Source organism: Ranitomeya imitator, chromosome 1, assembly GCF_032444005.1.
Source record: "Ranitomeya imitator isolate aRanImi1 chromosome 1, aRanImi1.pri, whole genome shotgun sequence".
In the NCBI taxonomy this organism is placed as follows: domain Eukaryota; kingdom Metazoa; phylum Chordata; class Amphibia; order Anura; family Dendrobatidae; genus Ranitomeya; species Ranitomeya imitator.
In genome coordinates, this window is record NC_091282.1 from 234,495,089 (window position 1) to 234,518,168 (window position 23,080).

Sequence of the window (23,080 nt, forward strand, 5' to 3'; positions counted from 1 at the left end):
GTTTTAGACAATTGGACAGCCCATTAGTAGAGGTATTCCCTTCTCAATGTCAAAGATTCTATCCCAATCTGTAGTAGATATATATATATTTTTTTTATTATTATTATTACATTAGCAAATCCCTCCAATTAGAAGTGGCAGTACCTTAGGTATCCATGGTTGCGTCCACTAACAGCTAACATATCTAAGCTACTACAATACCCTACATGAGGTAAGCAAAACAGCAAATCAAAAGAACTGTACTACGTTTTTAATTTGGGGTTATTTGCTATTAACAACAATAATAATAATAATACCTACTACATATTAAGATAATATCTTGGAGATGGGAATACCCCTTTAAGTCTCCAAAATTCAACATTTAATTTGCCTTTAGGACGCAATATACAGCAACATAAAACAATAAAGCACATTTTGATAAAAAAAAGTCCCCTGGACTCATGTGTAATTAACAGATGTTGTGTTTTTATTCAGTGTGTCATTTGCTATACAACCACAGTAAGTGTTGCTTGTGACTGTTATACCCCAGAGCTAATGAAATTCTAACTTGTGACATTGCATGTGTGAAAGGTCCTGGGAGGTCTGTAGTGAAGCTGCTCATTTTGAAGTGTCTGAAGATCACAGATCTCTAAGACCTTGCACTTATTTTTAATACATGATTTTCAGCATATACAGCGATTTTATGATGTTACAATATAAAGCAGAATTATCTCTTTTAATAATGCATGCAATATAACTTTTAATAGTTATTATTAAAATGTAAATTGCAATAGTTAAAAAAACTTGCTCTCAAGACGTACAACATATAATCACACAAGATATATATACAATGAAATAAGGTGCTCATTGGTAGCAGTGCCCCAGAGGAAAGGTTTGGTCTCACCTAAATCCTCTCAGTTATGCACGTCCACTGTTGGATCCGAAGGAACAAGGTCACACAGGAGAGATAATCCTATTCCTGCATCTCGCTTTTGCTCAGCATATCTTCTGCCCTTACAAGGGCAGTACCCAAGAGTATACCGTAATAATGTAATGATATCCCTACAAAAAAATCCCGCACTGGAGGTGAGACCGAACTGGTAACATTGAGCACCTTTGTCACGACTCTGTTGTCGGGTGTCCCAGGACCAGGGGCTCCTTCCCTGTCCCTAACACTAGGGGCACCCTAGCTCACCCTGTTCCCCAGATTACTTCTGATGCTGAAGATACCAGGGCCACGTACCTTGCCATAGCTTTTGAATCTGTCCTCAATCTGTACCTGTCCCCCACCCATGGAAGAGGGGAGTAGTAGTGTACCGTAATACACTAACCAGACTACAAGGTAATACGAACAGGGGTAACAAAAAATACCAAACATACAAATATACTCACTCAAACAACAGAGGTAAACACTGAGGATGGGGTTAAACCAAAGGAAGAGAACCAAGGAAATTATCACACACTCAAAAACAAGCAACAGGTACAGATAAATCCAGCAAGTGCCTTCTCCAATAAATCCACCTAAAACCTCCAGCCATGCAGCAAAAGCTAACTCTGAAAATGAGAGCTAGCCAGGACCCAGTTTGTATAGGAGATGGTAATGGTTGACAGTGCACAGCTGAGAGCCTTGAAGCAGGAAAGCTTCCAGGAGCTCTCAACTGATAAGATTAACCCCTGCACTCCTAAAAGAAACTTACACTGTTTAATATGAAGGAGTAGTGCTTGTAAACAGTGCAGGAGTAGGAGAAATCAGACGCTGCTGTCTTCTGGCTCCTCTCTGTCGCGGTAAACCCGTGATAACCTTATGTACCCGTGTGCCTGTTATCTGCTCATGTTTAATGTATTTGTCTATATTTGCCTCGTATTCACATGTAAAGCGCCATGGAATAAATGGCGCTATAAAAATTTTTTTTTTATAATAATAATAATTTCAATGACCATATCATGTGTGATTATGTGTTTTACATCTTGAGCTCAGGTTCTTTAACTATTGGAATTGACATTTTAATAATAACTATTAAAAGTTGTATTTTGTTCTTCTTTAACCCTTTTACGTCAGGGTCTTTTTTCCGTTTGCATTTCTGTTTTCTGTTCACCTTTTCCCAGAGCCATAACTTTTTTATTTTTCTGTCAATATGGCTATGCGAGGGTTTGTTTTTTGCAGGACAAGTTGTACTTTTGAACGACACCCTTGATTTTACCATACAGTGTACTAAAAAACAGGAACAATATTCCAAGGGCTGTGAAATAGCAAAAATAAAGAATAATTGCACAATTGTTTTTTTTCTTTACCATGTTCACCAACTGCTAAAAATGACCTGCCACTATGATTCTCCAGGTCATTACGAGTTCGAAGATACCAAATATGTCTAGTTTATTTTTTATTTAAGTGTTAAAAAAAATCCAAAGTTTGTTAAAAAAAATTGCGTAATATTCCGAGACCCATAACATCTCCATTTTTCAGGATCTAGGGCTGGGTAAGGACTTTTTTTTTGCTGAGCTGACGTTTTTATTGATACCATTTTGGGCTAGATATGATGTTTTGATCGCCTGTTATTGCATTTTATAGCAATGTTGTGGCGACTAAAAAAGTTGTAATTCTGATGTTTTGAATTTTTTTCTCATTATGTCGTCTAACAATCTGATTAATTTTTTTATATTTTGATACATCAGGTGTTTCTGAATGTGGCAATACCTAATATGTGTATTTTTAAATTTTTTTTACTATTTTATTTTATTTAAGGCAAAGGGAGGATTTTAACGTTTGTATTTTTTAAAATATTTTTTTAAACTTTTTTTTTTACTTTTTACTTGCTTCAATAATCTCCATTGGAGGCTAGAAGCTGCGATCATCTGATCACTTTTGCTACACAGAGTAGGCCTTCAACCCTGCTCTGTGTAGCAGAAATGTTCATCTGCTATGAACGCCGGCCACTGGGTGGCGCTCATAGCAGATCTGCTATGACAAGCATAGTGGTCTTCTGCAGAACCCGGGTTGTCATGCCAACCCATCAGCAACCCGTGGTCACCAATGGGAAGGGTATGTGACATGCTTCCCACTCGTGCATCTTAAATGCCGCTGTCAGAGATTGACAGCGGCATTTAACATGTGAACAGCCACGGGTGGATTGCAATTCCACCCGCGGCTGTTAGGGGCACATGTCAACTGATCAGATCAGCTGACATGGCCATAAAAGATGTGGGCTCATCGCCGAAGCCCACATAAAAGGGGTAGACCAGTCATGCGCCGTACATATGCAGCGCATGCCGTAAAGGAGTTAAAAGAGATCATTATGCTATATATTATTATTTTCATCTGAAAAGATAATAGTGCCATTTTGATTAATTGGAAATATTTCTTTATTAAGATTTATAATGTACCCCTTGGACTGAACATCTCCTTCACTCATTGTCTTTCTTCATGCAATGCTTGGTTGTATAGATCTGAGAGTGTAGATGTAGATGTTCTCATGTGTATGAAGCTTTGTACTAGGAGTCAATGGGAGACTACCGCTTCCAGCAATTTGCATCATGCAAAAATAATAGTCACAAATGTTGGGATCATTCTATAGAGATAAGGCTATATCTCTGCTATACCCAGGGAAGTTCTGACAAAGGGTATTGCAACTTTTAGGCCGGGATCACACACAGCGAGATACGGCCGAGTCTCGCAGGTTAAAACCAAACTCTGGCACCGGCACTCCAGAGCGGAGCGTGCGGTCGCCCAGCAATACATGGAGCCGCACGCTCCGCTCCAGAGTGCCAGAGTTTATTTTTAACCTGCGAGACTCAGCCGTATTTCGCTGTAGTGTGACTCCGGCCTTAATTGCATTATTGCACTGATATTTCTGTTCAAATTCTACCAAGTACAACATCTGCAAGGAGTTTGTATGTTGTCCCCATGTTTGCGGGGGTTTCCTCCGGGCACTCCGATTTCATCCCACACTCCAAAGACATACTGACAGGAAATTTAGATTGTGAGTCCCATTGAAGACAGTAATTATGATGTCTATAAAGCGCTGAAGAATTAATGGCACTATATAAGTGAGTGAAATAAACAAATAAATATTTCAATTAATGCCAGCTATTCACCAACATGTAATATGTACAAACAAAAATGTATAATTATACCCTTACTTTATTCTTTCCGAATGAATTCTTTGCTTCTCTTCCCTCTTAGATGCAGTTACTTTTTCAGTTCTTCAATAATTAGATATACTTGGACCTCTTTGTCTATGTATAAAATGATAAGAAGTAGGGTGCAAAAAAGTGCCTGAAAGAAACCTCTGAACAGAGAAGAAAAGGTTCAATCTGAATGATCCTATTTAATGTCAAGAGAACATCTGAAACTACTTTGCTTTATTGGTTTATGTAAAGCATCTTAAGAAAATGCATAGCAGATCTGGCACTAACATATGGTATGATTGAAAGGAACACTTTAAATGTGACTGTTGAATTTGCACCTGCACACTGTCTGAAAACAGATCTTTGGCTTCTGCAATTAGAGGTGTGTGGGAAGTGTGTATTCATGTAATACCTATTATGACTGGCAATACAGGACTTTGATATGCTCCCACTCTAACAGTGATTCATAAAGAGATTGGCATGTTGGCGCCATACAATTAAATGGCTTTGCTGCCTAGAGTCTTAAGTGTAGTCTTAACTCCCACATCAGAAACAAATATACAGTACAGAGGGTTCAAGGAGACTATAAAGTACAAAACTTTAAGATTAAATCTAATAAAAGCATACCCTCTGTCTAGGAATTATTGGCTTCTAGCACAATGTTTAGAACATCTTCAGAACATTCCGGACATTTTCATCAAATATAACAAAACATGTTTTTCCTAGATATAGCTAAGAGACAACCAAGTGACCGGCTTCAATATAAGTCCTTTATCTGGGTACAGGAAGAAAAAATATTAAATACATTTTCTACTTTTGTGTCACTAAATAACTTTTACTGAAGCTGGAGTCCGTAGACAGAAAAGACTTTAAAGGGAATCCATCAGTAGTATCAACCTCCTAAGTCATCTATATGGACATGTAGGTCATAGGAAGCTGAATAACATAATATCTTGATATCTGCAATCTGATGTCTTATTCCAGAGAAATCCATGTTTTTCTTATATGTAAGCGAGTTGTTCAGGACTATGGGCCGTACATAGATCTGTATGAGGATCTGCCTCCAGAAATTATTTTTAATAAAAGTTGACTTGATCCCACTGACAGATTTGCTTTCAGAGTTAAAAGTTTAATAGTTAACCAGAATACTTGCTGGGTTACTCTAAGATGAATAACGCAATGGCCAACCCCAACAATAAATGAAGAAGCATAAATTTAATCCAGTGGTTATGGTGTGTTTTATTGATGGCTCATTCATGCTACATTCCCATGATGAGTTGTTTTTGCGGGGCATATTTTTGAAAAAATGCAAGACATCTAATTTATTTAAGAAATGCTGCAGAAAATATCACACATCAAAAATTCTCCAAAAGCTCATTGTGGGAACGTAGCCTTAACCTCAACCATTAGATGGATTTAAATTTTGTATGTCAATTCAGTCTTTTATGCTTGCTAAAAAAATCTCACATTAAAGTAAAAAAAAAATGAACTAAATGAGGTGGAATTAGAAGTCAATGACACTGGTTAGACAAGCCATTATTCCAGTCCAAGAGATAACAGCAGCCCTATGCAGAAAGCTAGTTTTCTTCTCTTCTTTCAGTGACTTTCCATTCTTTTTTTCAAAAGTTTTTGGTTCATTTTTTTTAATTAATATGCTTAAGTACTTGAATGTTTTCATTGGGTTCTTTTGTTTTGTTTTCCTATTACAAGTTATGTGATTCATAACTTATTTGATTCCAATATTTTTCTTAGAACCTCACAACTTATATCAAAAAAGCAACAGCAAGTGCCACCAAATAATTCAATATACCTTTTGGCCTCTTTCAGACATCAGTGTGTCTGATGTGTGTAGTGACAGCTTTCACTCATATCAGAGACACTTACGAACCTAGACCCAAGTGAATGAGTCTGTGCATATGTCAGTGTGTTTCCACGGACCGTGTGTCCGTGGGCAAAACACGCTGACATGTACATTTTTTAACAGCAGCACGGGCCGCAAAACATCCAACACACATGCACACGGATGACATCCCCACGTGAGAAATTGAGTTCTGTTAAAAAAGGCCACATACTGCCTGTTCTTAATTTTAAAAAGTTCAACACAAAAGTGCTAATAAATAACAAAAATTCTCAAAAAATTGTCAACATTTTGTTTCAAAATGCATATGACACAAAAACCTGACATAAAGAGTAACTGACGTTTTAATTTTTATTTCAACAACGCACTTGGAATTTGTTTCCCGCTTTCCAGTGCATAACATGATAAAATAGATAGTGTCATTCAAAATATAACTCGTCCCGCAAAAAACAAGCCCTGATATGGCTATGGAGACGGAAAAATAAAAAAGTTATGAATTTTCGAATAATGGGAGGAAAAACAAAAGTGCAAAAATGAAAAATTGCAATTTCGTAATGAGGTTAAAACATGAAAGAGGAAAACCACAGCATTAAAACACAATAAAAAGATGTAAAAAAAAAAAAAAGAGGCAAGTAACTAGTGCTGAGCTAACGTGCTCAGATTTAGCGTTATCCGAGCATGCTCAGGTGTTATCCGAGTATCGCGGGGGCTCGAGTAATTTGTTTCAGTTAGACCAGGGTCACACTTGCGAGTGCAATGCGAAAAACTCGTGCGAGTCTTTCACACCTCAATGCCCAGCACTGCCACCAGCACTCAGGAACAGAGCGTTCAGCTGCATAGAAATACATGCAGCCACATGCTCTGGTCCTGAGTGGCGGCGGCAGTGCTGGGAATTGATGCGAGAGACTCATGCAAGTTTCTCGCATTGCACTCGCAAGTGTGACCCTGGCCTTAGACAGCCACAACACATGCAGGGATTGCATAGAAAACATCATGCAGCCACGGGGACTCGAACATACTTGTATTACTTGAGCCCTCACAATACACCAGAGCATGTGTTGTGACAGTGACATAGCTGCGACACATGCAGCTGCGACGCCAGGCGGCTGATCAGCCGGCGTGCTCCATGTATCCAGGTTGCCTCTACAGCTTATTCGGCAAGCGCCAATATTTTGTGAAAGCCTGGAGCCCCCCACAAATCCACTGCTGCGATGCGATGGCCTCCGGGAAAATGACCGCTGGGGGCGGCGCATGCCGAGATCTCAATCTGCACATGTGCCGCTTCCGGACGCCATTTTCCCGGAGGCCATCCATCACAGCAATGGAAGCGCGGGGGCTCCTGACTTTCACAAAATGTCGGTGGAGCCCCAGCACCACTGAGCACCGCCAAATACTGCCGCACCAGCTTGGGAAGGGATTGTTATCATCGTCCTGCAGCGTCGGACCACCGCAGAATCGCCCGACTCCTGCTGCCTCCACACTGCTGGTAAGTATATTCCAACTATAAGATGCACCCCCATTTTCCCTAAAAAAAGTTTTTGGGAAAAAAGTGCGTCTTATAGTCTGAAAAATACAGTAATTAACTGAGACGCCTGTTACCACAGATTCTTGATCTTTGGACAGTTCAAATAAATGTGCATTGTCACTTTTTTCCCACAATTTTCTCGTGCAGTTAGGGATCCTTCTCACTGCGAGAAATGCATTCGAGTGTCGTAGGTTAAAACCCTGCTCTGGCGTTGGCACTCCAGAGTGGAGCGTGCGGCCGCACAGCAATACATGGAGCTGCATGCTCCGCTCTGGAGCACCAGCGCCACAGCAGAATTTCAACCTGCGAGACTCGGACATATTTTACGCAAGTGAGAAGGATCCCTTAGAGGAATAAGTTGAATTAATTTTAGAAAGTCTAATTGGTGTATAATACCAACTGGTAATAATCTTATAATATGATTCTTGGAGGGACACACAAATATTGGATGAGAACCCCTTTCTGACCTCAGACGGGATAGTAGCTCTGAGGTCAGATCCCCTGCTTTGATGTGGGCTCCGGTGGTGAGCCCACATCAAAGCCACGACATGTCAGCTGTTTTGAACAGCTGACATGTGCGCGCAATAGCGGCGAGTGGAATCGCGATCCACCCTTCGCTATTAACTAGTTAAATGCCGCTGTCAAACGCTGACAGCGGCATTTAACTAGCGCTTCCGGCCGCGCAGCCGGAAATGCGCTCATCGCCGACCCCTGTCACATGATCCTTGAGACCTCTATGGTTACTGATGCAAGCTTGCTGTGAGCACCACCCTGTGGTCGGCGTTCATAGCAAGCCTGTAATTAAGCTACATAGGAGCGAACTGATGATCACTGCTATGTAGCAGAGCCGATCAGGCTATACCAGCTTCTAGCCTCCCATGGAGGCTATTGAAGCATGGCAAAATTAAAAAAAAAATGTTTAAAAAAATATGAAATAAATAAAAAAAAATATAAAAGTTTAAATCACCCCCCTTTCGCCCCATTCAAAATAAAACAATAAAAATAAAATAAAATATATACATATTTGGTATCGGCGCGTTCAGAATCGCCCGATCTATTAAAAAAAAGGATTAATCTGATCGCTAAATGGCGTAGCGAGAAAAAAATTAGAACCGCAAAAATTACATTTTTTTGGTCGCCGTGACATTGCATTAAAATGCAATAACGGGCGATCAAAAGAACGTATATGCACCAAAATGGTATCATTGAAAATGTCAGCTCGGCACGCAAAAAATAAGCCCTCACCTGACCCCAGATCACGAAAAATGGAGATGCTACGGGTATTGGAAAATGGCACAATTGTTTTTTTATTTAGCAAAGTTTGGAATTTTTTTCACCACTTAGATAAAAAATAACCTATACATGTTTGGTGTCTATGAACTCGTAATGACCTGGAGAATCATAATGGCAGGTCAGTTTTAGCATTTAGTTAAGCTAGCAAAAAGCCAAACAAAAAACACGCACGGGATTGCACTTTTTTTGCAATTTCACCGCACTTGGAATTTTTTTCCCATTTTCTAGTACACGACATGGTAAACCCAATGATGTCATTCAAAAGTACAACTTATTCCACAAAAATAAGCCCTCACATGGCCATATTGATGGAAAAATAAAAAAGTTATGGCTCTGGGAAGGGGGGTAGCGAAAAATGAACACGAAAAAACGGAAAATCCCAAGGTCATGAAGGGCTTAAAGTTAGGGCTCATACTCACCTGCGAGAAATTCGGATGAGTCTGGCATGTTAATACCCGGCGCTGCACCCGGCACTCAAGAGCGGTGCGTGCGGCTGCATGTTTTCCTATGCGGCTGCACGCTCCGATCTGAGTGCCAGGTGCAGTGTCGGGTATTAAGATGCCAGATTCATCCGAGTTTCTCACAGGTGAGTATGAGCCCTTAGTTTTATACTCTTCTCCCACTGATTTTTACCTTAGTATCTGTAAGCCAAAACCAGGAGTGGAACAATCAGAGAAAAATTTTAAAGAAACACGTCACCACTTCTATATTTATCACCCACTCCTGGTCTTAGCTGCCAGATACTGAGTTAAAATATTGAAAGTGTGCACATGGCCTAAAGCAATCATAGCTATTTTTTGGAGCTGAAACAGCAAGAATTTTGAAATGTGCTTCTTTGTTGTCCATCGGCTTCCAAGATAAGAGACTCAAGAATTAATTTTATTGCCATGAGCTGTAATTATGACTTTTTGCAACTCTAAAATGTTGCTACAATATTGCACCCATAGAAGTATACCAAGGCAAAAGGTAGAGGAGCAAACCTACATAAGAAGGAAATACCAACAATTTCAAAATGATAAAACCTATAGATAAGACAGAATATAAAACTACAAACTATATCCAAAAAAATAGGCAGAGACTAATTGTAAAATTTATATTTCTTTATTAGTCATATTAAAAACATAGAACACAAAAAATACAAAGTAAAAAATGCGGGTCAAAAGCGAAAAGGGGTGGGAAAAGATAAAATTGAGGAGGGAGATGAATGTGCCCTGGGGATATACTGTATATCTCAGAAGCAACACGTCAAAGGCCAATAAGCACAGTACAGCATCGTAAACAAAAAATCATATTAACACTATATGCATCAATACAAAAAATCAAAGTGCACTTTGCAACAATTAATAAATAGAATAATAATAAGGTATCCAAGATGACGCAGTCAAAACCATCCAGGAATTTCATATTTCTTGAGTAAAATAATTAATGAAATAATAAAAGTGGATTAATAATTAAATATTGCACAGTGACAAGTAAAACATTGGTAGCAATTTATGACACCATCAGAGAATCGCATCGTTATCAATTAGATGCAATGAAAAAAGTGCACTGTGAAATAATCAGATAAATATGTATAAATATATGTAAGGCATAAATAGTCATTGCATAATGCAGAGTACAGCTGTCAGAAATAATTACCGTAATATATATATATAATTATGCATAAATATGTATAGGATACAATAAATAAATGACTAAATGACCACGACCCACATGGAGGAATAAATTCTTCAGGCCATAAGGAATGTGGAGGATGTACCATATACTGACCAGGAGCACACCGTAACCCCCTGCACCTACTTCAACCCACATTTGGTTGCCACTGAAGATGGAGACAGAAGAGGCCGTGAAGTTCTGTATTAGGGAACCCAAAGGCTGTGTGCCTGCGATGTGATTTTTGATGTGTTTTTGACGCTGGGTATTTTTGCTGGTCCATAAAGCAGCATCTTGGACTATGTGCACACGTTAAGTATTTGGTGCAGAAATTTCTGCACCATTTCTGTGTCTCTTGGTAGGCAAAATGCAGCATATAATCCTTGCGTCTTTGCTGTGTTTTTTACATGTGTTTTTGGCGCAGGTTTTTCCACACATTCGTATGAATGAGATCTGCAGAAAAAATACTAAATAATAATCTTTATATAGCGCAGCACTTTACATTTTGCATACATTATCATCACTGTCCCCGATAGGTCTCACAATCTAAATTCCCTATCAGTATGTCTTTGGAATGTGGGAGAAAACCCACGCAAACACAAGGAGAACATACGAACTCTTTGCAGATGTTGTCCTTGGTGGGGTTTGAACCCAGGACTCCAGCTTGGCAAGGCTGCAGTGCTAACCACTGCGCCACCGTGCCGTCCAAGTCATAAATAAGTAGCGTGTGCATGACATGTTAGGATTCTCATTCACTTTTCAGGCATCAAGAAACCCTTCAGGTTTTGTAATTAATCTGCACAAAAAAAGCCTTAAATCTGCAATGTGTGCACAGGAACCTCACAGTTTCAACAAAGTGGATGAGATTCATAGAAAACTCCTGCCCACTGGGATTATTTTTTCTCAACGTAAACTGACTTGTGGTGTGTGTTTTTGAAGTCTGCAACATGTCCACTTATCTTGTGGGTAGGCTGAGTTTTATGTGCATAATTCTCATAGATTTGCATTAGGTGCGGAAAAAGCACATGCGGTCTTAGTGCATTTCCACCGCAAAAATGTATAAAAAAATGCATGTAATCTGCATGTGACTGTATCAATAAAGTTTTGTCAAAGCCAAATAGCAAGAAGTATCAAAAGCAAAGCAGCAAAATTGCAAAAATGCAATTAAAAAGCATGTAAAAAAACTGGAGTACTATTTTATGAACACAGGACCCGTTTCAGGTTACAGGTTCATTCCAACAGTAATATATAAACACTAGCGATGAGCGAATGTCCTCAGATAAGGTGTTATCTGACTATGCTCGTATGCTAACCGAGTGCCTTCGGCCTGCTCGAATAATATGTTCGAGTCCCAGTGCCTGCATGACTAGTGACTGTTCAACAGGTGCAACACATGCAGGAATTGAACATATTTTTTGAGCACGCGGAAGACACTCATATAACACCTTATCCGAGCACCAATAGTGATGAGCGAGTGTGCTCGTTGCTCGAGATTTCCGAGCATGCTCGGGTGGTCTCCGAGTATCTTGGGCGTGCTTGGAGATTTAGTTTGTGCCCCCGCAGCTGCATGATTTGCAGCTGCTAGACAGCCTGAATACAAGTGGGGATTCCCTAACAAACAGGCAACAGGCAACATGTATTCAAGCTGTCTAGCAGCCGCAAATCATGCAGCTGCGGAGATAAAAACATAATCTACGAGCATGCTCAAGATAATCGGAGAACACCCGAGCATGCTCAGTACACTCAAGTAACGCGTAAACTTGCTCATCACTAGTCACTAATAAACAGTTTGTCCTATTTTAGTTAAACATTCTTTTTTCCTCAAAAATACTGTTGAAAACATTTTGCTTCTCCTCCTTATTCCCGCTATGTAATTAGTGTTTGTGATGATGATAGATGTATATATATTTAGCCCCAGAAAGCCTATATCCTGCTCCCTGTGGCACTGCCAGACCAAATCTCCATCAGCAATTTAATATAATCAGCATCACTGTCGTCACTTGTGTCACTGGCAGGTTCTCCATTGTGCTATGGGTCGTCAGGCCATTCAGTTAAAAAGAAAAATATTCAAAAAGGCAGAAACAAAGCAGAATTTTCTTGGACCCTTTGATTGCTGGAGGCAGCATCAATAGATTATTATGTGACATTAGTCACAAGTGACCTGACGCATCTTGTATTTGCTTCTTCCTTCAGCCAGAGAGCGAGAAGAAATTGAAGAAATAAATACATCAACACCATTAAAGATCTATAATTAATGCAATACTATAGTGCCAGGCAGATATAATAATGATAGTTTATAAAATTGTTCAGACCAGTCTGGGATTCACGGGCTGATATACATAGTTACATAGTTATTAAGGTTGAAGGAAGACTATAAGTCCATCTAGTTCAACCCATAGCCTAACCTAACATGCCCTAACATGTTGATCCAGAGGAAGGCAAAGAGTAAGCACCACATTGGGGAAAAAAATTCCTTCCCGACTCCACATACGGCAATCAGACTAGTTCCCTGGATCAACGCCCTATCAAGGAATCTAGTGTATATATCCTGTAACATTATACTTTTCAAGAAAGGTATCCAGTCCCCTCTTAAATTTAAGTAATGAATCACTCATTACAACATCATATGGCAGAGAGTTCCATAGTCTCACTGCTCTTACAGTAAAGAATCCGCGTCTGTTATTATGCTTAAACCTTTTTTCCTCCAAATGCAGAGGATGCCCCCTTGTCCCTGTTTCAGGTCTATGATTAAAAAGATCATCAGAAAGGTCTTTGTACTGTCCCCTCATATATTTATACATTAAAATAAGATCACCCCTTAGTCTTCGTTTTTCCAAACTAAATAGCCCCAACTGTAATAACCTATCTTGGTATCACAGACCCCCCAGTCCTCTAATAACCTTGGTCGCTCTTCTCTGCACCCGTTCTAGTTCAGCTATGTCTTTCTTATACACCGGAGACCAGAACTGTACACAGTATTCTAAGTGTGGTCGAACTAGTGACTTGTATAGAGGTAAAATTATGTTCTCCTCATGTGCATCTATGCCTCTTTTAATGCATCCCATTATTTTATTTGCCTTTGTAGCAGCTGCCTGACACTGGCCACTGAATATAAGTTTGTCATCCACCCATACACCCAGGTCTTTTTCATTGACGGTTTTGCCCAGAGTTTTAGAATTAAGCACATAATTATACATCTTATTACTTCTACCCAAGTGCATGAACTTACATTTATCCCCATTAAAGCTCATTTGCCATTTATCAGCCCAAGCTTCTAGTTTACATAAATCATCCTGTAATGTAAAATTGTCCTCCTCTGTATTAATTACCCTGCAGAGTTTAGTGTCATCAGCAAATGTTGAAATTCTACTCTGAATGCCCCCTACAAGGTCATTAATAAATATGTTAAAAAGAAGAGGGCCCAATACTGACCCCTGTGGTATCCCACTGCTAACCGCTACCCAGTCCGAGTGTGCTCCATTAATAACCACCCTTTGTTTCCTATTCCTGAGCCAGCTCTCAACCCACTTACACATATTTTCCCCTATCCCCATTATTCTCATTTTATGTATCAACCTTTTGTGTGGCACCGTATCAAAAGCTTTTGAAAAATCCATATACACTACATCCACTGGGTTCCCTTGGTCCAATCCGGAACTTACCTCTTCATAGAAACTGATCAAATTAGTCTGACATGAACGGTCCCTAGTAAACCCGTGCTGATACTGGGTCATGAGGTTATTCCTCTTCAGATACTCCAGCATAGCATCCCTTAGAATGCCCTCCAGGATTTTACCCACAGTAGAGGTTAAGCTTACTGGCCTATAATTTCCGAGTTCAGTTTTTGTCCCCTTTTTGAATATTGGCACCACATTTGCTATGCGCCAGTCCTGTGGTACAGACCCTGTTATTATGGAGTCTTTAAAGATTAAAAATAATGGTCTATCAATGACTGTACTTAATTCCTGCAGTACTCGAGGGTGTATCCCATCCGGGCCCGGAGATTTGTAAATTTTAGTGATTTTTAGACGCCGCCGCACTTCCTGCTGGGTTAAGCAGGTGACATTTAATTGGGAATTTTTATCACTAGTCATTTTGTCTGCCATGGGATTTTCTTGTGTAAATACTGATGAAAAAAAGTCATTTAGCATATTGGCTTTTTCCTCATCCTCATCCACCATTTCACCCAGACTATTTTTAAGGGGGCCAACACTATCATTTTTTAGTTTCTTACTATTTATGTAGTTAAATAATTTTTTAGGATTATTTTTACTCTCTCTGGCAATGAGTCTCTCTGTCTCAATCTTTGCTGCCTTGATTTGCTTTTTACAGAATTTATTTATTTTTTTGTATATATTTAATGCCTCCTCACTACCTACTTCCTTTAATTCTCTAAATGCTTTCTTTTTGTCACTTATTGCGCCCCTTACAGCTCTATTTAGCCATATTGGTTTCCTCCTATTTCTAGTATGTTTATTCCCATACGGTATATACTGTGCATCATAGGTCCTATGCAGGATGCCAATAAATATCTCCCATTTTCTTTATGTATTTTTATGTCTCAGGATATCGTCCCAGTTAATTGCACCAAGATCCTCTCTCATCCGTTGGAAATTTGCACTCCTGAAGTTTAGTGTCCTTGTAACCCCTCTATTACACATCTTTTTAAAGGATACATGAAAACTTATTATTTTGTGATCGCTATTTCCCAAGTGACCCCCAACCCTTATATTTGATATGCGGTCTGGCCTGTTGGTTAATATTAGGTCTAGCAGTGCCCCCCTTCTTTTTGGGTCCTGAACCAGTTGTGAAAGGTAATTGTCTCTCATAGTTGTCAAAAACCGATTACCTTTGCTGGAACTGCGGGTTTCTGTTCCCCAATCTATTTCAGGGTAGTTGAAGTCCCCCATAATAATGACTTCTCCTTGAGTCGCAGCTTCATCTATTTGCTTTACGAGGATATTCTCCATTGCTTCCATTATTTTTGGAGATTTATAACAAACCCCTATCAGTAATTTATTATTTTTTCCCCCTCCCCTTATCTCCACCCACAGGGACTCTACATTTTCATTAGATTCACCTATAATATCACGCCGGATGGGTTTTAAGGACGATTTTACATATAGACACACCCCACCCCCTCGCTTATCTGTACGGTCATTTCTGAACAGACTATAACCCTGCAAGTGAACAACCCAGTCATGGCTCTCATCCAGCCACGTTTCAGATATCCCCACCATGTCATAATTTTGCTCCAACAACATTAGTTCTAATTCGTCCATTTTGTTGGCGAGGCTTCTGGCATTAGTATACATGCACTTGATGTTCCTCTCTGTACCTCTATTTCTTAAATTATTAACTGTTCTAACCCTACCCCCCCATGCCACCGCCACCCCCAACTTCCTTATTTGTGCCCAGGTCTCTATCTGCACTATCTTCCCCTCCTATAAAATGAATACCCTCCCCCCCAATTCCTAGTTTGAACACTCCTCCAACCTTCCAGCCATTTTCTCCCCCAGCACAGCTGCACCCTCCCCATTGAGATGCAGCCCGTCCCTAGCGTAGAGCCTGTAGCCAACTGAGAAGTCGGCCCAGTTCTGCAGGAACCCAAACCCCTCCTTCCTACACCAATTCTTGAGCCACTTATTAACCTCCCTAATCTCTCGTTGCCTCTCTGGCGTGGCACGTGGTACAGGCAGTATTTCGGAAAATACCACGTTGGAGGTCCTTGCTTTCAGCTTGCAGCCTAATTCCCTGAAATCATCTTTAAGGACATTCCACCTACCTCTAACTTTGTCATTTGTGCCAATGTGCACCATGACCGCTGGGTCCTCACCAGCCCCTCCCAGTAATCTGTCCACCCGATCAGCGATGTGTCGGACTCGAGCGCTAGGTAGGCAGCACACCGTGCAACGATCCCTGTCTTTGTGACAGATTGCCCTATCTGTTCCCCAATAATTGAATCTTCTACTACCAGCACCTGTCTGGCCTGCCCTGCTCTCCTATTTCCCTCCTTACTGGAGCAGTCACTCCTCCGGCTTTCAGAGGACATGCCTGGCTGCAGCAGTGCTACCCCTGTACTGGCACCCCCCTCATCTGCCAACTTAGCAAACTTATTGGGGTGTTCCAGATCAGGACTAGCCTCCCTGGCACTCTTCCTTCTACCCCGCTTCCTAACTGTCACCCAGCTTGCTACTTCACTGTCCTGCAGCTCCATCCTACCATCCCCCCCTCATCTATCCCATTGAGCGTCTGCTCCGTGAGCAGAAGACTCCTCTTCATATTGTCTATGGATCTCAGTGTTGCCAGCTGCACATTTAGATTCAGAATCTGGGTTTCCAAATGCACAACGTGCTCACATCTCGCACAGCAGTATGCACCCTCGATCGGCTGCTCAAGGATTGCATTCATGTGGCAAGATGTGCACTGGATGGCATTAACAAGAGTGGAGCACATTTCCTAATGGGGATTGCACCAGACAGAAAAGTTAAATAAAAAAAATAAAAAATAAATACAAAGTATTAATAAAAAACTGACAGCAATTCAGTAATTCCTCCCTTGGAAACTCCCTGAATCCAAAGTCACTGAATCACAAGTCACACTGACCGCCGTTCACACTTACGCTCTGGTCACACTCAGCTCGCTCGCACTCGCTATGCTGAAGATTTATAGATTTTTTTTTTCTCTAGTTCCCCTTAACAGCAATCCAGCTCGCTGTTCAAATGCACTTCCAAGGGAAACTCCAGTAAAGATAATTTTATGATTAGCTGATCTGTAATAATAGAAAAAGACTAATAAATGCAGCTAATCAATTATCTACAATCCTTTGCCATTCATCTATGAATAGTCGGGGCATTACCTGGCATGGACGAAGGCCAACCACTGCAATAACTTCTGGGTACTGAGGGGATCTGGCAAAATAAATGACACCTACTATAAACACTAATTTAATCATGTTATGAAGCTCCACATTATATTGCAGGACTTTATGGATAATTAGATGCCAGATTAAAGTATTTTTTTCCTGTAACTTATCGAAAAAACATAAAATTAAAAAAAAATACGGAAAAAGGCAGCCATATTTACCAACACTAGGACACATTATTAATGCACTGCAGGATGCAGCAGCCCCCATAATAACGGCAGGGGCAGAACAGGTGCAAAATACTGATGAAGCAACCACTCACAAACCTACCATCTGCAGAAGTGTTGCTTGTCTAGTATTATAAGAGCACATGGATGAGGCTTATATAGGGCACCAGTCCACAGATACGTGTAGTGCTCGGTGTCCAGCTTCAGCTTACAGCCATTTATTCTTAGTGACTGGAATCAGAAAGCAATGAGGACCCTTGACTTTGGTTGCGAGCTTGTGTATGTTTATGGCTTACAGCTTATTAGTGACGCCCATACTATTCAGTGCACCCCACAAGGACAGACTCCCCAGTTCCCCAAGCCAAAACTGCAGCAAAAAGGATTAAATAGATGTATGAAACGCATGATGTATTGGATATTTTGGCCATAATACGCAAGCTCGCAACCCATATCAAGAGTACTCATCGTCTTACCATTTCCTACACTAAAATTTAATAGTAAGGGCGTCACTTATAGGCTGTATGCTGGACACTAAACTTATCTGTCTGAATGGCACCCTATACAAGTCCTATCCCTGTGCATTTCTAATAGTAGGCAACCACCCCTTCCATGGATGGTGAAAGTGTGAATGGTTGTGTCATCAGTATTTATTATGCTTTGCTTATATTGCGCCATCATATTCTGCAACTCTTTACAGACATTGTCTTCATTGTCTCCATTAATCTAAATTCCCTATCAGTATTTCTTTGTAATATGGGAGGAAACCGGAGGAAACACGGAGAGAACATACAAACTCCTTGCAGATGTTGTCCTTGGTGGGATTTGAACTCAGGACTCCAGCGCTGCAGTGCTAACCACTGAGCTACTGTGCTGCCGATACTTTGCATCTGCCCTGATTCCTCCTTTATCATGGAGACCTGCTGCATCCTGCAGTGCATTAATAATATATTCCGGTGTTGGTAAATATGGCCGCCTTTTCTCCCTGTTATTTTTGGCTGTGCTCACAAGAGAGACAAAAACTGAGCTTTTGGACAAAGCAGCAATGGCCCTCACATTACAGGCATGATACTCACAATTCGGTCACAATGCCTTGATGACACTGAGGCAGTGTTCACATATTGAGGATCCGGTCAGGATTTAAGCATTCTACAAGCAATGCACGCGAATCCTCAGTACGCCAAAGACACTCAGTTAGCAACTGCCTTATCTCAGTGCGTGGACTCATCACTAACTGTAATCTGTCTGGGTGGGCCCGCACTGACTTATATGTCCAAAATATAAGGAAAAAAAGAAAAACATCCGCACAGCTGCTATTAGTTAGACCCTAATGATGCTCCTCTGCTGCACCATATTGCCGTACATAGCCTTTGAAGCAAAATATCACTTGCCGGGGTGCTCCTCATGCGCCAGTGAATATACAAATCCACAAAAATAGAAAAAGAAAAGAGCGCACTCACCGGTAGTGAAACATCAGATTTATTCGGACATGAACATAGAGAACGCAGGGAGGGTAGTGAACGCACACGGATGACGGCCGTTTCGTGCAAAATGCACTTCAACTGGTCCTGACTTATATGTGTCTGCTAAATTAACTCTTTAGTTTGCTGTGATATCTCTGTGCCCAGAAGAGGACAATTTTGGTTTTGAGTCCCTTATAGTTTTATGAAAGCTAAAAAATTGCACGTTTGGACCAGATGGCATTGCCTGTGTGAATGCTACCTAATGCCTACCTGAGAGAGGGAATCCCTACAGTATAGGTGGTCTAACATCAATAGCACATCATCTCACATTCCAGAGGAGCGCGTTCTGTTTGACCAACGACAAAAATGGATAGTTTACACTTCTGAATACCAGCAGTGTTAAATGTGCTGAGCCATGAAATGCCTCACAGTATGATCTATGCTTAATACTGAGCGGATGGCATATATGTGCACAAGTGATTTCAGCAGTTTCCTGATATACGTAATGAGCCATAAAAGAGCAGATTAATGTCCCTGCTCCTTTAAATCACATCGTCTTTACAAATAACAACTGAAGCAGACAGAAAGTAAAAAACAAAACGGTAGCTCCAAATAAAGTCTAGTATATTAACTGTGGTCAAATACGCTTTTCTGCTTTGTTAGTGAAAACTGTGAAAATCTGTGAGTTTGGGGTTGATCAGAGGCCAAGGGACCCCAGAGTAATCCTTGTAGACCAGTTATAAGTGGCATCCCAGTTCCTGGGCCTTCATGAGCATAATATTTCATTGTGCTCCTTTAACCTCTTCACCACCTTGGGTTTTCCATTTTTGCATTTCCATTTTTTGCTCCCCTTTTTTATTTTTGCAGGATGAGTTGTACTATTGAATGACCCCATTTTCTTTACCATATCGTGTACTGGAAAATAGGAAAAAATTCAAGTATGGTGAAATTGCAAAAAAGTGCATTTCTACAATAGTGTTTTGTTTTTTTTACCATGTTCGCTAAATGTTAAAATTGACCTGTCATTATAATTCCCCAGGTCATTACTAGTTCACAGATGTCAAACATGTATAGATTATTTTTTATGTAAGTGGTGAAAAAAAATTCTCACCACCCGCTGGCCTGGGGTGACTGTTCTCTGCCTATGCACGAATGTAGTCATTCCAGGCCAGCGGGCGACAAGAAGCCGTTGGAGACCCACCTGACTAGACTACAGCTCCGTCTCGGTCCCTGGCAGCTTCTGAAGCATGTTTTTCTCAGAAATGCCATAGCGTTTCAGAGTCAAACTTACCTGGCTGTGTTCATACATTGGGCTATCAGGTTCTCTTTAACAATTGTGAGATCCATTTTTATTTTTACAGTAGAGACTAATTTATTATAAGTGCTAGAAAGAAATTATCCAGTGTTCCTCTATTTACATTTTTAAAAACCAGGCTAAGAAATGGAAATGTGTTAAAATAAGAAAATAAACTTTACTTACCTATTCACTCTCCTGCTGTTAAAGTTCCGCCACACCTTTGGTGCTGCCAGGAGAATGCCAAGTTTGTTATTTACATGACTAATTGGCTGCATTAGTCACATGAATAAAGGACCTGACCACTTCAGGACCACGGAGGACCAGCAGATTATCGGCATTGGGGTGGCAGGAAATTGAATAGGCAAGTAATGGTTTCTTTAGCTCAAGAAAGTTTTTTTTAATAAAATATCTTAAGGAAGGTGAAAGCTGACATCTTTTTCTGAAAATATAAAACAAATATTACAATCAAATTACCCATATGACATCTACGAACTGGGGAGCAAATGAATGCTTCTCATACTTAGTTCAGAGAACATACAACATACTGCTTGCCAAAAGAAAATTTTTTGGCCTCACATGAATTAAGCCACAAGATTTCTAAACCAGAGAGACATAAGTAAACAGATATCACATTCAACTCCTGAAAATTGAAAAGTATGCTCATTTTTTCTATTCTTCCATAGGAGGTCACAATAATTTGCTCCATGGATTTCTCAGATTAAGACTACCAGATGATTTTTATTTACAGCAAATAATGCTCCAAGTTATATCCCCATCTATACTCTTCACATCTGCTTCTGTCACATTCAGCCTTGTTGTTGATTTTTTTCAAATAAGAACTTCACATTAAAAACATTAGCAGCACCAATCTTTCTCTTGTTTTTTAATGATTGATACATTTTTCTTACAGATATATACTGTATCATCCTGGCTGTAAACTATCATTGGTTAGTGTATAAAGATTTTCTAGATCTGAATATAAACAATGCAATATAAGTTTATATATATTATGGAACATCAGCTCACTCGGCTGCTTAAAGAGGTACTCGGAGAAATACTTTTCATTTAAATCTTTAACTGGTTATGCTTCATAAACCAGTCCAAAACAAATTAGACATATTCAGTCTTGTTGGCATAAGCAAACAGCACTCATTACAGTCTGTATAACTGTAGAGTCCGCCCACTCAGAAAACAGGGTTCAGCTCTGTTTAACAAGAGCACAACTCTGCAGGTAAGCTCACCTTCAGAGTACACAGAACTCTGAATGAGTCTAGAGGTGAAACCTTTATTTTCTGGAATTCACACTAGGGTGGAGATATGGTGAACAGCCATCCTGCCCAACTCTAGCTGTTCACAAAAACCTGGCTCTGTCATGGCTGATTAATCGCTCTCTGCACATAACAAGTTGGAGCAAACTTCCAGGTTTATGTCACTGAAGTTAATAATCTCTGTGAAACATATCTCCCCTACAGTATTTTTATCACTGACCCTCTTACAATATATATATATATATATATATACAGTGGGGCAAAAAAGTATTTAGTCAGTCAGCAATAGTGCAAGTTCCACCACTTAAAAAGATGAGAGGCGTCTGTAATTTACATCATAGGTAGACCTCAACTATGGGAGACAAACTGAGAAAAAAAAATCCAGAAAATCACATTGTCTGTTTTTTTAACATTTTATTTGCATATTATGGTGGAAAATAAGTATTTGGTCAGAAACAAAATTTCATCTCAATACTTTGTAATATATCCTTTGTTGGCAATGACAGAGGTCAAACGTTTTCTGTAAGTCTTCACAAGGTTGCCACACACTGTTGTTGGTATGTTGGCCCATTCCTCCATGCAGATCTCCTCTAGAGCAGTGATGTTTTTGGCTTTTCGCTTGGCAACACGGACTTTCAACTCCCTCCAAAGGTTTTCTATAGGGTTGAGATCTGGAGACTGGCTAGGCCACTCCAGGACCTTGAAATGCTTCTTACGAAGCCACTCCTTCGTTGCCCTGGCGGTGTGCTTTGGATCACTGTCATGTTGAAAGACCCAGCCACGTTTCTTCTTCAATGCCCTTGCTGATGGAAGGAGGTTTGCACTCAAAATCTCACGATACATGGCCCCATTCATTCTTTCATGTACCCGGATCAGTCGTCCTGGCCCCTTTACAGAGAAACAGCCCCAAAGCATGATGTTTCCACCACCATGCTTTACAGTAGGTATGGTGTTTGATGGATGCAACTCAGTATTCTTTTTCCTCCAAACACGACAAGTTGTGTTTCTACCAAACAGTTCAAGTTTGGTTTCATCAGACCATAGGACATTCTCCCAAAACTCCTCTGGATCATCCAAATGCTCTCTAGCAAACTTCAGACGGGCCCGGACATGTACTGGCTTAAACAGTGGGACACGTCTGGCACTGCAGGATCTGAGTCCATGGTGGCGTAGTGTGTTACTTATGGTAGGCCTTGTTACATTGGTCCCAGCTCTCTGCAGTTCATTCACTAGGTCCCCCCGCGTGGTTCTGGGATTTTTGCTCACCGTTCTTGTGATTATTCTGACCCCACGGGGTGGGATTTTGCGTGGAGCCCCAGATCGAGGGAGATTATCAGTGGTCTTGTATGTCTTCCATTTTCTAATTATTGCTCCCACTGTTGATTTCTTCACTCCAAGCTGGTTGGCTATTGCAGATTCAGTCTTCCCAGCCTGGTGCAGGGCTACAATTTTGTTTCTGGTGTCCTTTGACAGCTCTTTGGTCTTCACCATAGTGGAGTTTGGAGTCAGACTGTTTGAGGGTGTGCACAG

The 23,080-nt window shown here is 40.4% G+C and overlaps 1 protein-coding gene across 1 annotated transcript in view; it reads left to right on the plus strand.

The window, feature by feature from the left end:
- Positions 1-23,080, plus strand: part of KSR2 (kinase suppressor of ras 2) — an 869,756-nt gene that overhangs the window by 477,375 nt on the left and 369,301 nt on the right. The gene's annotated exons all lie outside the window — the stretch shown is intronic.